Below are 13716 nucleotides of genomic sequence, written 5' to 3' on the forward strand. Positions count from 1 at the left end.
AATAATATAAAGGAAGTTAAAGGAATAAGGACAAAATAAATTGCACTTTCATGGAGTCCTGTTATGCACATTTGGTATGATAAACATAAAGATAACCTAGGTTTAATTGACTGCTATGCTTGTCACTTGCCTTCAAACTACCTCGCATATCACTGAGGGAAAAAGTGACCCACTCAAATGAATGGGTCCAGACATCAAAAAGATGAAAGCTGGCTGGATTGGGGTCAAAATAAATAAATAAATACAATTATTTAAGATATTATTTATTTGATTAAGAGCTGTCTTTGAGGAGATTTGTTCTTGGGAAGGCCAACTATGAGGAAAAGAGAACAAGAGGCCCAGGTCAAGTTTCATCATTCACTAGAAGTCTATACAGCTATTCATAAATACAGCAGAGTAAAATCAGCAAAGAACCACCATATACAGCAAAGAGCACAGCAATGGTGCACTCTGTATACCTCAAATATTAACTATATGGCAGACTACCAAAAAATCTCTCTAGATAGCTATTGTGCTTCTACACAGTTACATCTGGGTACTTCCGTCACAAATATTATCCTTGTGACTTGATATGGTTCACAAGAACATCCACACCTCAGCAGTACAAGGAACACTATGACTCAATTAGTCTATTTCATAGCTGACCAGCTCCTCAATGAAAACATCTGTCGCCTTCCTTTTTAAGAACAGACTCCACCAAGACATAATTCTTGCAAAAATTCAGGAATAAAGGTTTGGGAGAGCTTTTAATCTTTTCAGTAAAGAAATTCAGTGCACTATCTGAAGCAATTTGTCATATGAAGAGGTTTGCATCATAAAACGTATCCCTGTTATAAGATCAGTTGGCATTTTCACCCATTTTATACAGACAAGGTATCCATCCGTAAGCAAGCTTGAATTTTGGCCAAGGGAAATTGAATTCACACTTTCCTTTGAAAATCCAGAGTCTTTGAGTTATATTTTCATGTAATGTCCACTTAGAATACAGGGTGGCTGTGCAGTCCTGTAGCACTGTATGGCTATTGCCAACAACAGCCCAAATGCCTCGTACTAAGTCTGCAGGGCCTCATGACAAAGATTCACCAGGCTTGCTCTGCCCAAAACTTTCTTGACCCCTCTGAAATTTATACCACTTGATTCAGCTGCAGCAGCAATTTCTTTAATTGATTAGGTGTCTGTGGGTGGTTTGCTTTAATTTTGTTATCTTTGTGCGGTATAACTGCAGTTTTATATAGGTAGCGGTAACAAGCAGTTATTCTGTATGAGACGAGATATTTATGACTCCAACACAGTGGTGTAGTGCACAGAAATACAGACCTGCCACAATAGCAGAGGCCCTGAGAAGCAGAAGCATAGGATGGAGCACAGAAGGGTTCAGGCATGGGATGATAAGAGATGGGGCATAGGCTGGTGCTCTGGACCCCACACTAGAAACAACTTAGGAAAGATCAGTTAAAAAAAAAATGTTCTGGGACCTGGGAAAAACAGGCTTTACTGGTAGCAAATAGAATAAAAAAAACCCAGTGTCTAACATATGGAAAAGGGACCATGTATAGTAAATTCAGATGCATCATGGAGCTGCAGACTAAAAAGGCTAAAGAAGAAAAACAAATATATTGCAAAACATATAAAAATGTCCCCAAGTGGATGCTACAGGGATGAAGAAGAAGCAATCAACATGAACATCTGCAGGACTGCAGATGCTGACAGGTATTTGAAACATCCCCAGCCACAGGCATGGCATCACAACCATAGGACCAGAGGGGCAAAGGAAGAGGAAGAGCAACAACAGGAAAAGGTGTAGAAATTAAGAAGTAAGTGTACAACTAGAGTAAATACATTATTGCTCTTTCTTTTTCTGTAATAGGTAGTTCAGAACTAATGAAGATTAGACTCTTAAGGTTTTGGTTATACTAACAGTGAATTCTTCTTCTATGTGGTGTGCTGCTTCTTTGCCCATAAACAAGGTTTTCGAACGTAACAGTAGGAAGTTGTCAAAACAGAGTTGTTAGATTAGATATTGATGACTTGTCATCAATTCTCTGAACAATTTTGAAGCCATCCTTTGATAATTCATGAGTTCGATGTGAATGCTTAAATCATTAAGATCAATTCCACAGAAAAGCTGCAGCACTAAGCCAAATCTGAGAACATCTGACCTGCTCTTCCTTGTTTTTCATGAAAGTCATAACTTATTTAAGCTGTAGTGTGCTTTTTTGTCTTATGCTTAGGACATACCTTGAACTGGATCTTGTGAAGTGGTACTCTTAAAAATACTAACACAGCTCATATTCGCAATTATTCAGCCAACGCTTACAATTCTTAAGAATTAAGTGCTACTGAGGACAGGAAGAATCTGCAAGCTTTAAAGACAGCAAGGCACAGGGGATCAGCAGGGCTTCACTTTCTCAATACCACTGTGTCAACACTACAGACTTCGTTATAAAGCTTTCTAAAGCCATTTCCTGATAATTTTTTCTCACTTCCTCATTGAATTTCTTCCTGTTCACTATGCAGCTTTGCTCCATGATACATTTGGTGGTTGGGCTAGATGACCCTTAAAGGTCTCTTTCAACTCAAACTATTCTATGACGATTCTATGATCACAGGTCTACCCTTTACAAAATGTCTACCTTTTTGTTCTTACTTGCACCCCTTTCTTCCTTCTGCTGTCCATTTAAACCATGCTTCAAGTTCTTGCCTTTCTTGCCTTTCTCCAGCTCCAGCTATTTATTGTCCCTTCAATTCTTTATTTGTGTTTCCAGCCAGAAGGGCTTCTTCAGTTACAGAATAACCCACCATTTATAGATCTATGTGACAAAACGACCAACCACAGCCCATGTCAGCTGTTCCCTCTGGTTTCACCATGACTGGTTTTTCTTTTTAGAATTTTTGTGATTGTCAAAGAAACCTGTTTTTACCAGAGACGATATCTTTACGTGGTCCCTTACAGATGTTCGATCACAACATGTGAGGCAGACAAGGGGTGACGCCACAACTCCATCACATCTCTTCACACCCCTCTTTCAGAGCCATTGGTATCTGAGAGTTTCCCAGTTAGCTGAAGAGCTAACTCAATAAGAATGAGGAAATTAGAACTATAAAAGTATTTTTTTCCGGGGGGTGAAAGTGCAGGCTTAATTTTCCAGGGGTCTTTATTAGGATTTTTCACAAAACTATAACTGAAGGATCTGGATAGACTGGAAAAATGGGCTGATTCCAATGGGATGAAGTTCAACAAGGCCAAGTGCCGGGTGCTGCACTTTGGCCACAACAACCCCCTGCAGCGCTCCAGGCTGGGCGCAGAGTGGCTGGAGAGGAGTCAAACAGAAAGGGACATGGGGGTACTAATTGACAGGAAGCTCAACATGAGCCAACAGTGCGCCCAGGTGGCCAAGATGGCCAATGGTATCCTGTCCTGTATCAAAAATAGTGTGGTCAGCAGGACAAGGGCAGTGATCCTTCCCCTGTACTCTGCATTGGTGAGGCCACACCTGGAGTATTGTGTTCAGTTCTGGGCCCCTCAGTTCAGGAAAGATATTGAAGTGCTGGAGCGGGTCCAGAGAAGAGCAACACGACTGGTGAAGGGACTTGAACACAAGAACTATGGGGGGAGGCTGAGGGAGCTGGGCTTGTTTAGTCTGGAGAAGAGAAGGCTTAGAGGTGACCTCATCACTCTCTAGAACTACCTGAAGGGAAGTCATAGCCAGGGGGGGATTTGGTCTCTTCTCCCAGGCAGTTAGCATTAGGACAAGGGGGCATGGGCTTAAACTCTGCCACGGGAAATTTAGGCTGGATATGAGAAAGAAATTGTTTCCAGAGAGAGTGGTCAGGCATTGGAATGGCTGCCCAGGGTGGTGGTGGACTCACCGTTCCTGGAGGTTTTTAAGCTGAGATTGGACATGGCACTTAGTGTCATGATCTAGTCAATGGACTGGAGTTGGACCAAGGCTTGGACTTGATGATCTCTGAGGTCTTTTCCATACCAGTCGATTCTGTGATTCTGTGAATTCAAACAAGGAAATTCCATAGCAAAGCCATTTGTAAGTTTTTTGTAAAGGCACATTCAATTGGACTTAAATGTCTAGGACTCTTCCTTTAAATGCCCTGGGCAAATACTATTGGAAACGTTCAAACAGCAAGTAAAAATTTACAAAAAATGTCAAATGCAAAACTCTTCAATAAATAATAGGTTCTTCTGCATACATAATTTTACAAAAATTGTGTCCAGTATTAAGAATCAGAGAGGAAAAAGTGTTAATACCAATGACATCTACAGTGCTTGCAAAGTTTGAGATCACTAGAGCAAAATATCATGGAATATTTTTACCAGGGAGGCTTAGAACAAAGATTTCAGCTAGCCAGCTAACTCTATTCTCAGTTTACACCCACTCAGTGCCAAACACCCTTCAGAAAAAGACAGATGTAGGGGTGTGAAATATCATGTGGCATGCACAGTGATGATCAGCAGCATATCTATCAAACGCCCAGACAGTATCAGGGCACAGGGCTGGAGGGACCCTCTGCAAAGCAACAGTAAGGCAGAAATGAGAACTGGTAGCTGGATAAAAGGCCCAAGTGAAGCCCACTATGTCACCGGTAAAAAACAATAGCAATTTCTCCTTTTAAAGAATAAAAACCTACTTTAATTTACCTAAACTCGCAGAATCCATTGTTATCTTCTTCCTTGCTTCTTTCTTTCTTTCTTCTAGGGTGCATTTGTATCTTTAACTATTAGCTTTTCATACGTGTGATTAGGTTTTGAAATCTGGAATTTAGCTCAGTTACGCTGCCATCTGTCAGGATCTGGTGCCATCTGTCAAAATAATTCAAATTACTTCCAAAGTGGTAGCAACATAATGGTCTTGCAGAAGTCATGGCATTCTATCATGTTGCGTATGTATAAATTTGGATGTGTCATAGTTATTTACCTGATAGTATAATTGTATTATCTATAGTTGTTTCTTAATCTACCACTCTATATTATAAAGCTATCACAGACTTAACAATCTAAATTCAAAATTTGAACAGCTAGATTATTTTTAATTTTATTTCAGAAGCTCTTTTCAGTCCTTAATATTGTTTTCAGACATTTCAAACCAGTGCACTATTCATTCCTGTTGTGACTTTGAACAAGTGAGCTCCTACCTCCTGCCAAGTCAGGATTCATCACACCTTGCACTCACCATTTTAAAATTTTGTCTACTCCAATTCAGTGTTTTAAGTCCTTTCCAGAGTAAATCAATTCCAAAGAGCTAAATCTTAAATCGGTAAGATAAATTGTCCTATAGATGTGTGTATGTCTCTCCAGTAACTGCTAAGCTACGCTCCTTCTCAAAACACATGATATAAAAATGGCTTCAGAGTACTTTTTTTTAAATTTCATTTTGACGATTATCTGAATTAACCTACTCAGGGAAATTCTAACTAATATCATAAGTCTTTTTAATATAGCAGAGCACAAAAAGATCCAACAGCTAGGATATCAGCAAAATTCAAACTAAAAGACACATGTAAAACAGAAAAAATCCTGTTGAAAAGAGCAAGGAATGTGAGGCTTCAAAACAAGACTGGTGATCTTTATTACCAGTAGATCATTATATATATATATATATATATATACACATATATATTCAGCTAAAATCTGTGAAAAGCCCTAAAGAAATATGATGTTTTGCAAGTTGAAGAAATACAACAGTCATAAAATGAAAGTACAAATGGAAGTGAAATAAGTTGCAAGAAAGGTAGAAAAGTAATTCAAACCTGGACATGCTGATTCCTTCTCTCTTATACGTTATTAAACAGGTCAGTCATCCTCATGGCTGGTACAGTTGGGTGGGCTGCCTTATTATTTTTTGGTGGCCTGTGCCCTAATCTTCCTGTTGTTTGCCATTACATCTGTTAATCTTGCCTTCATTTCTCCTTGAACAGCTCTTTCCTATAAAAACTATGTTCTTGCATAAATGATCTTGCCAACCTTTTCCTTATTACATTGTAGGAATCATTTAAAGTCATTATTCTTCTAACCTAATTTTCAAAGCCGATTATGACTTCATTATCTCTGCCTTGCTATGTTATACATCCATATAATCTTTAATATGTAAGATTATCATGCAATGAATCAACTCCCATTTAGTATTTATTTGAAAATTAAGTCATAAATCAAATACCCAGAACTCTTTCATTATAAAATCAGTGCAAGTATGACATGTTAGGTGAAATGAAATAAATCTATTTGTGAAATGGAAAAATGCAAGAGATGAAGATGATTGCCTTGAACCAGACAGCAAAGATATGAAAAGAGACTGTGGGGCTGCTGAAACTGAAATATTTGTATGGAGAAATAAACAGATCTTACATTTCTTAGTGTGGAGGAGCTCAGAGTGGACATGATTGCTGAAGGCAATCTTAAAGGAAAGCCAAGGAAACCTAAGAGTTAGAAATGCTCCGGTTATGTTTTTAAAGGGTTGACAAGGAAGAACAGAAAAAACCAAAATCTCCTCTAAAGCTAAACTGTAAGTGTGGGAAGTCAAGGGGTCACCCAGGGGTGTTAAACCACCTGCAGCCTCAGGAGAGCAACAGGCTCCCACAGCAGTGATAGTTCCATTAAGCCAGATGACCAGTCTGATGATGTGGGTCTTGGCACACGATGGAGCATATCCTGCAATGCGTCTGCTCCTGACTCTACAGAAAGTCCCACAGTCTGGGAAAGAGATATCCAGCTTCCCTACCCATCCATGGGCAAGGGTGTTACCCTCCTTTAGCCCCGTGGGTCATTCTTTAGAGGAAATGGCTTTCTTCTTGGTTTGCCTGGAGTGCTGACATCTCACTTTCTGTGAATCACCTCACTGCACTGGATATCAACTATTAAAGAGATATGTCTCTCTCAAGGTTGGCCCTAGTAGGCAGTCTACATACATCCATCTCTGGTCAACTTTGTCCTTGACTGACCATACCAATTTGGTGTAGTTCTGCAAACAGAATCCTGGTTGAGTTATTCAACAGAAATTCTGCTCCTACAGTGTTGAAGGAGGAAAACAAGGCAACATTTCACAACACTGCAGCAGTTTCTACAAAACTGCATTGGACCAAATCTTCATGTCTCCAGCATTTATAGTGACCTTGGGATAAAAGCAACAGTTCTTTTTATCTTGTTAAAGCCAAAATAAATTAGCCGTAGTAGTGAGCCAAGTTGTGCTGAATTTGGCTTTGTTCATGGTTATTGCTTCAGCACAGATCATTGAACAAGAGAGCGAAAAACAGAGCCTCACACTAAAAAGATGTGTTATCAATATCCTGGAGCCTAACAAATAGCAGCCTTCTTTTTTACCACACTTGAAGGTTTTGTTCCCACACAACTGACCACTAAACTGTTTAGCTGAATTCTCCCAGGTCTCTCAGCCCATGTGATCAGTAGTTTCCCTGAGCTGAAAAAAGTCCTTGTTGATACCAATGCCTGGGGGAGAGGTGACACTGTACACACATTTAAGTCATGGCTCTGTAGAATAGATTAGACATATTTCACCCAAAGTATTTAATTTCTTTTCATTGGCTACAAAGAGAATTTGGGGCATGTTCATATGTACCTGACTAAAGTTAGGTGAAATGGATATTACTGTAGGTTTATTAACTAAACCATTTCTAAACTGTCATAAAATTATAAGCAAAAATGGAGCAGCATGGGAAGGGAAAGTTATCTGCTAAAGACATATTTGCCTTTTGTTTAGTTACACATACTGAGTAGTGAGAGGATTCATTTATTGTTGAAGTTGCAGTGGAGCTCAGAGTGATCGCTATTTTTAAGTTGTCATACTTCATTTTCTCAAGTCAAAGTTGTGTCGTCCTTGAGAATGAGGGAATTCTCTCAGTTAAGAACAGCTAGGAAAAATCTTTAGTTTTAAGGGGAACTTTGAAATATTTGAACCCATAACTAACAGTGACTAGCAGAATAGCTAGCTAACATGGTCGTTCAAAACTATGGTCAGTTATTAATGACCTAGTAATGACTTAGTGTTGGTGGGGTAGAGGATTAGTTAAGGATACTTTTTGTCCATGTCATTTGCTGATTTTTGCTTTATGAATGCTTCAGAGTGTGAGAGGAAGGCTTTTAAGCATCTGTGGGAAATGACAAGTTGCTATTGCATACAGAGGAATTCTTAATGTGAAGGAAGGGAACATTAAATTACTTCACATAAAAATCAGAAATTTAACTTCTCAGAGGCTAGACAACAATGCTCGGGTCAGCACTGGCCATTATTAGTGTGGAAGATGATTAGGCTGTGTTACTTCAGGCCTCCTGGATGGTGGTGAAGCTTAGTAAGCTGACCCATGTGCTAAAAATCCCGTAATTATTTTCCTCACTCAGCGTTTACTTTGCTGTGTGATCTCTAGGTCATTCATCTCTGTGTCTCACTTCTTCCTTTAACCTGATGCTTTCTTAGCTGTCTAGACTCTCTTAACATATATTCTTACTGTGGTAGCACAGTGAGATGCTAATCTTCTGCGCACTACCATGTCACAAGCAGTAGTAACAGTCCTCGCACCTCCCGTGATGCACAAAACTCCACTGCCTATACATCACTTCTGATTATGGACTATGATGTTGAGAGAAGCATTGAAACTATTGTATGGGCTAAGCACTGTGAGCATTCAAAGCTTTATCTTACACCAGAGAAATTGTTGTGGATGACACTTCTCTGTTTATATTCATCAAAATAAGTACTTCAAGATTGTCTTCTTTAATTATATTGCAGTTAATTTTCATGCTGATTACAAGCACTTTACACTGACTTTTGCAGTCGCTGATACAATTTTTTGAAATACATTGGCATTTTCTTATGAACATCTGTCTGAAGTGCTGATTACAACATCCCCACTCAACTCTGTAGGTGGGAGCAGCAGGATTGCAGCCTAATGGACTGCAGAGCCAGGAGAAAAAAAAAAGGCACAAACAGACAGAGGAAATCAAAAAGATTAAAATTTACATCCATAATGTAATTGGAGTGATTTCACCGTCTTCATCCCAAGATGATTTCATGATCCTTTATCACATCCTGGCAGCCATCCATGCTGTCTCTTGTAACCCATGCTGTAAAATTGATGCTTTCTTTCTCACTTTGTTGTTCACATGAATGAATGTTCCCAGAATTATGTGGGTGCAAGAGGCATGCCCCACTTGGAGACCAAATTATCTTGTGCCATGGTCTGACTTCACATGCAGTATTTATACTTTCACTGTGCAATTAGCTGCTTTAAGAACGGAGCACTTATGGGAATGCTCTCGATGTACAGTTAATGGGAGAAGCACTTTAATCTGGTGCCTTGTACCATCTAAAGCAGATACCTCAGGCCCAGATCAACTGGAAGGAGTAGAATTAAATACTCTGGACCTCTTAGCACTTCATGTGGAAGGGACGAACACATAGCTGCATCTGCAGGTTATGGTCATATGTTTAACCTTATAATATTTCTCTTTAACAAACCAGTACCTACTTCACAACAGTGTTTTAAAGCAGGGCAAAAAAAGCAGGGACAAATTTCTCAAAAGAGACTGATTTATTCCTCTCTTAACCCCCACATAACACATGAGATATACAGTTACCATGCTCAGATTTAATGAAGATCCAGTAGTGAGATGCTCTCATTCCTGAACCTCTGTGTGACCTATTGCTCCCACCCTTCTGGTAGGTATTAATTAAAGGTAATCTAAAGCTATAAATACTTCACAGTATTAATGCTAGCTCTGGTGTATGCCCTTTCATCTCCCTTTTTGTGCTGTGTCATGCCCCTGTGCTTAGGCTTCCTGTGACAGCTCAGTGTTTGAGGATGGAAACACAGCAGTGACATACCTTTGTCTGGTTATCACCATGAACACATTTGTTTAATGAAAATTGCTGGGAATTCTATCCGAATTTAGTTTAGCTACCATAATAACAGGTTCCAGCATTTGAACTTGAATATTTAATTTCAAATCAAACCCTTGCGAATCCTCTGTTGGCATCAAAAGCGATATCCTTTGGGCAGCAGCCACCCTGTCCAGAAAAACAAAAGATGTGAAGTATACAGTGCTGCCACAGTAAGGGACAACAAGGAGCAACAGGACAGCCAAAATACAGTAATTACAATGTGCTGATTAATATGGACAGAAAACAGTGGATGGGATTAATATTAAGCAGACCAACACATGAACTGAAGCTTCTTTTATCCCTGCCTTTCTAATTGCTTCCTACTCTATTATCTGGTTCCAAATGCCAAATTAAGACCTATATTTAAACTTTTCCCTAATGTACCCTGCTTTATCTACTTCTTCTTTCCAACTCTTTTGCTTGTATTTCATTTTGCTATAAGAATTATATGTAGAAAAATGCTGCAATAATCAGAGAAATTCAATGTGCAAGCGAACCAATAGAATTTGCTGCTGCATGTGCTATGTTGAGCTTTTTTAATGTTTGAAGTTCTCTCCAAAAACAGGACCTGTTCTGATGTTTTTCTGGTTCTCAGCAATACACAGAGAAACACCTAAAGAGAACAGATCTAGCTGTAAGAAAGAACAGAGACAGGGGTGACACCAGGTGTGTGAACCTCCCAATAATTTGTCCAGCTACTGAAATCTCTGCTATGAATTAATTCCTATGCTGCAGCCTTGTTTGCTTCAGTTCAATAGAGTAACCCTGGCTCCTGCAGCACTTGAATGGATTTTAAAAGCTTTGAAAATGACATTTTTATGCTGTTAAATGGTAATGACTTTCCTTTGGCTAGTTCCCTTAATTAAAGGGAAGATGCAGAGCCGACAGCTGGAAATGAGGGGGCTATGGCTGTGCTAAGGATTGCAGTAACTTCCCCTGGCATGAGGGATGTGTGCCCAGCATGGGGAGGCAGGGGACTGCTGAGTCCAAATTAAAATTCTTGTTCCACAGTTACCATTCTGCAGCAGAGTTATTTCTATATGTAAGTTTTAGGTCTTACTATTGTACTGTTCTCCAGACTGCTAACAGTGCCTCTGGCATTCCTTTGTTGTGCTCTTAAGGTCACAGACCTTAAGATGGTTGTGAAAGAAGCCTTCTGAGAAAACACAGGGGCACAGTGAGGTTTTGTGGGTCCAGAGTTGGTTCGGGAATAGATGAGTGGATGGACGGACAGATGGATAAATGGATGGATGGAGGGATGGGTGGATGGATGGAGGGATGGGAAAGAGGTCACAAACAGGCCAAAAGTGGACGATAAGGGGTGCTAGAGAGAAACGTAGGAGAGGGAAGAAGGTGGTGCCTGAGCTCCAGATCAGGTGGTTGAACTTGGGTTACTGATGTGTCATGGTTTGGAAACTTTGGGTGCTGCTACTGCAGAGCTCTCTTCCGGCTGGCACTTCCCGTGTTCCTCATGACCTCATCATCAGGGTAGAGCACAGGCCTAATTACACTTTCCTGAATATGTGTTTTTAGACTGTGCTGTACTATGGCATGGAGACGTGCCCTTAAATAACCCCTGCCACCTCTATAGAAGTTTCACTGCTACTAATGCACTAAATCCAGTGCAGCGATGAGGAGGTTATTATTAGCACTGTTGTGTAGAGAGGGGGAGATGAAATGCAAGAATCAAATTACTTTTCTCAAGTTGCAGAGAGCAGAGAGTGTACTGCCTGTGAAATTCAACTCTTCTCTCGAGTGACTTTGATATCTACACATAGAATGATTTCTAAAGAACACACAACTGGTAAAAGGTGCCAGACTGATACCATACCCTGCTTTTCCTTAGCCTTTTCTTGACCCATAGGGCATCTGCAGGCACATGGGTTCCTCACAGGCAGTGCTACACTCCAGCCACAATAGCAGATATAATCTGAAAAAAAGTAAAAATAAAGTTTGTTTTTGAGCCCACTAGTGCTGCAGTGGTTGGTCTATGTCCAAAGAGTACTCTTTGTTAATTGCTTTCTTTTTGAGGAATTCAAGAGGCCATCTTTGGGATTTCAAATGTCTTATTTAGAAATGTGTGAAGCACATAAATACCCATTCTCTACAAAGATTCACTCATCACCAGACTAACATTTAGCTGAAAGCCTCCTGCCAAACGAGTAAGAAAATTAATCTGCTGAAAGGTTAGCAGGTTGTCTTCTACCTTTTTAGGTCATTTTTCAAAATAATTATCTTGAATAACGGGTCATTGCTTGATTATTTCTGTCTAGAGGAATTCTGGAAAGATTGTGGCCATCATATGGGTGGGGAACAAACAGGAACAGCATGGAAAAGTGTCTCTACCACCCTGGTGCTTCCCAAGCGGCAGCCAGAGGTAGCTGGAAGCCCAAAGTTCGTTCTTTCTTACTAACCCTGTGGTGCAAACCTGCAAGGACCTTTAGTACAAGGACAGAAATGCAGGAAGGCATCCACCTCTGCCTCCATGTCCAAATCCCTCCTAATCCACAAGCAGAGCTCCTGGATGAAGGAGTAACACTGCTGCATTTGCTCTCCTGAGCTGGATCACAATGTAGTCCTTCCCCTCAGACTGCTAACGTTTAAAAGGAAATACAACATTATCATTTATAGTATAATTTATATTATCCCTCTACTCTACTCTGGTGAGACCCCAGCTGGACTCCTGCATCCAGCCCTGGAGGCCTCAGTGCAGGAAAGACATGAGCATGCTGGAGGGGGGCCAGAGGAGCCACAGAAATGATCAGAGGCTGGAACAGCTGTGCTGGGAGGACAGGCTGAGAGAGCTGGGGCTGTTCAGCCTGGAGAAGAGAAGGTTCCAGGGAGACCTTATTGTGGCCTTTCAGTGCTTAAAGGGAGCCTGTAAGAAAGATGGGGACAGACTTTTCAGCAGAGCCTGTTGTGATAGGACAAGGGGTGATGGTTTTAACTTAAAGGAGGGGAGATTCAGGCCAGACATGTGGAAGAGATTTTTTACAAGGAGGGTGATAAAGCCCTCTCCCAGGTTGCCCAGAGAGGTGGTGGATGCCCCAACCCTGGAGACATCCCAGGCCAGGCTGGATGGGGCTCTGAGCAACCTGATCTAGTTGAAGATGTCCCTGCTCATTGCAAGTGAGTTGAACTAGATGACCTTTGAATTTGAAGGTCCTTTCCAACCTAAACTATTCTATGTGTGTAAAGACAAGCACTGAAAGAAAGAGTCAGTTTGTCTGTGTGAGGCTGGGAGTTTTTGCTTAAAACGTTACAGGGTTTATATCCATCTCAAAGCCGTTACTGGAAAGTTGAATTGTCTTTTGGTGAGAACAGAACTGAACTGTAGGCTGTTTTTTAACCCCATATAGAAGGCAGTGCCTCCAGCATCTGCAATAATTTCAGAGGGAAAATTCAGTTTAGTTAGAATGCAAAGGAAGAAATTGGTTTCTTTAGTACAGTGAGAAGGCAACAAGAGGAGTGTAACAGAATAGAAATATTTAGTAAATGAAACACAAAAAGAAATTTTGTGCTTTAATATCAGCTATTTACTGCTTTGGCTTAGTGATCATTTTATGCAAAAGGCAGTAATTTAATGTTCTAATGCACCACAATGTCACAATGGGATTCCTATTTCTAGAGTCTATTGTTATGATGAATGACATCTATTTTAGCAAAGAAATGTTATCCTTGAATGAAGCTTGTTGTAGGTATTTTTATCTCAACTTTACTGACAGAGTTAGACATACTGATATTTGAAAAGAAATCTATATACAATGCTTAAAGCCTTACTCCCAAAATGAGGAAAAATGTTGCTTCTGAA

This window comes from Nesoenas mayeri (assembly GCF_963082525.1).
Source record: "Nesoenas mayeri genome assembly, chromosome: 1".
NCBI lineage: Eukaryota > Metazoa > Chordata > Aves > Columbiformes > Columbidae > Nesoenas > Nesoenas mayeri.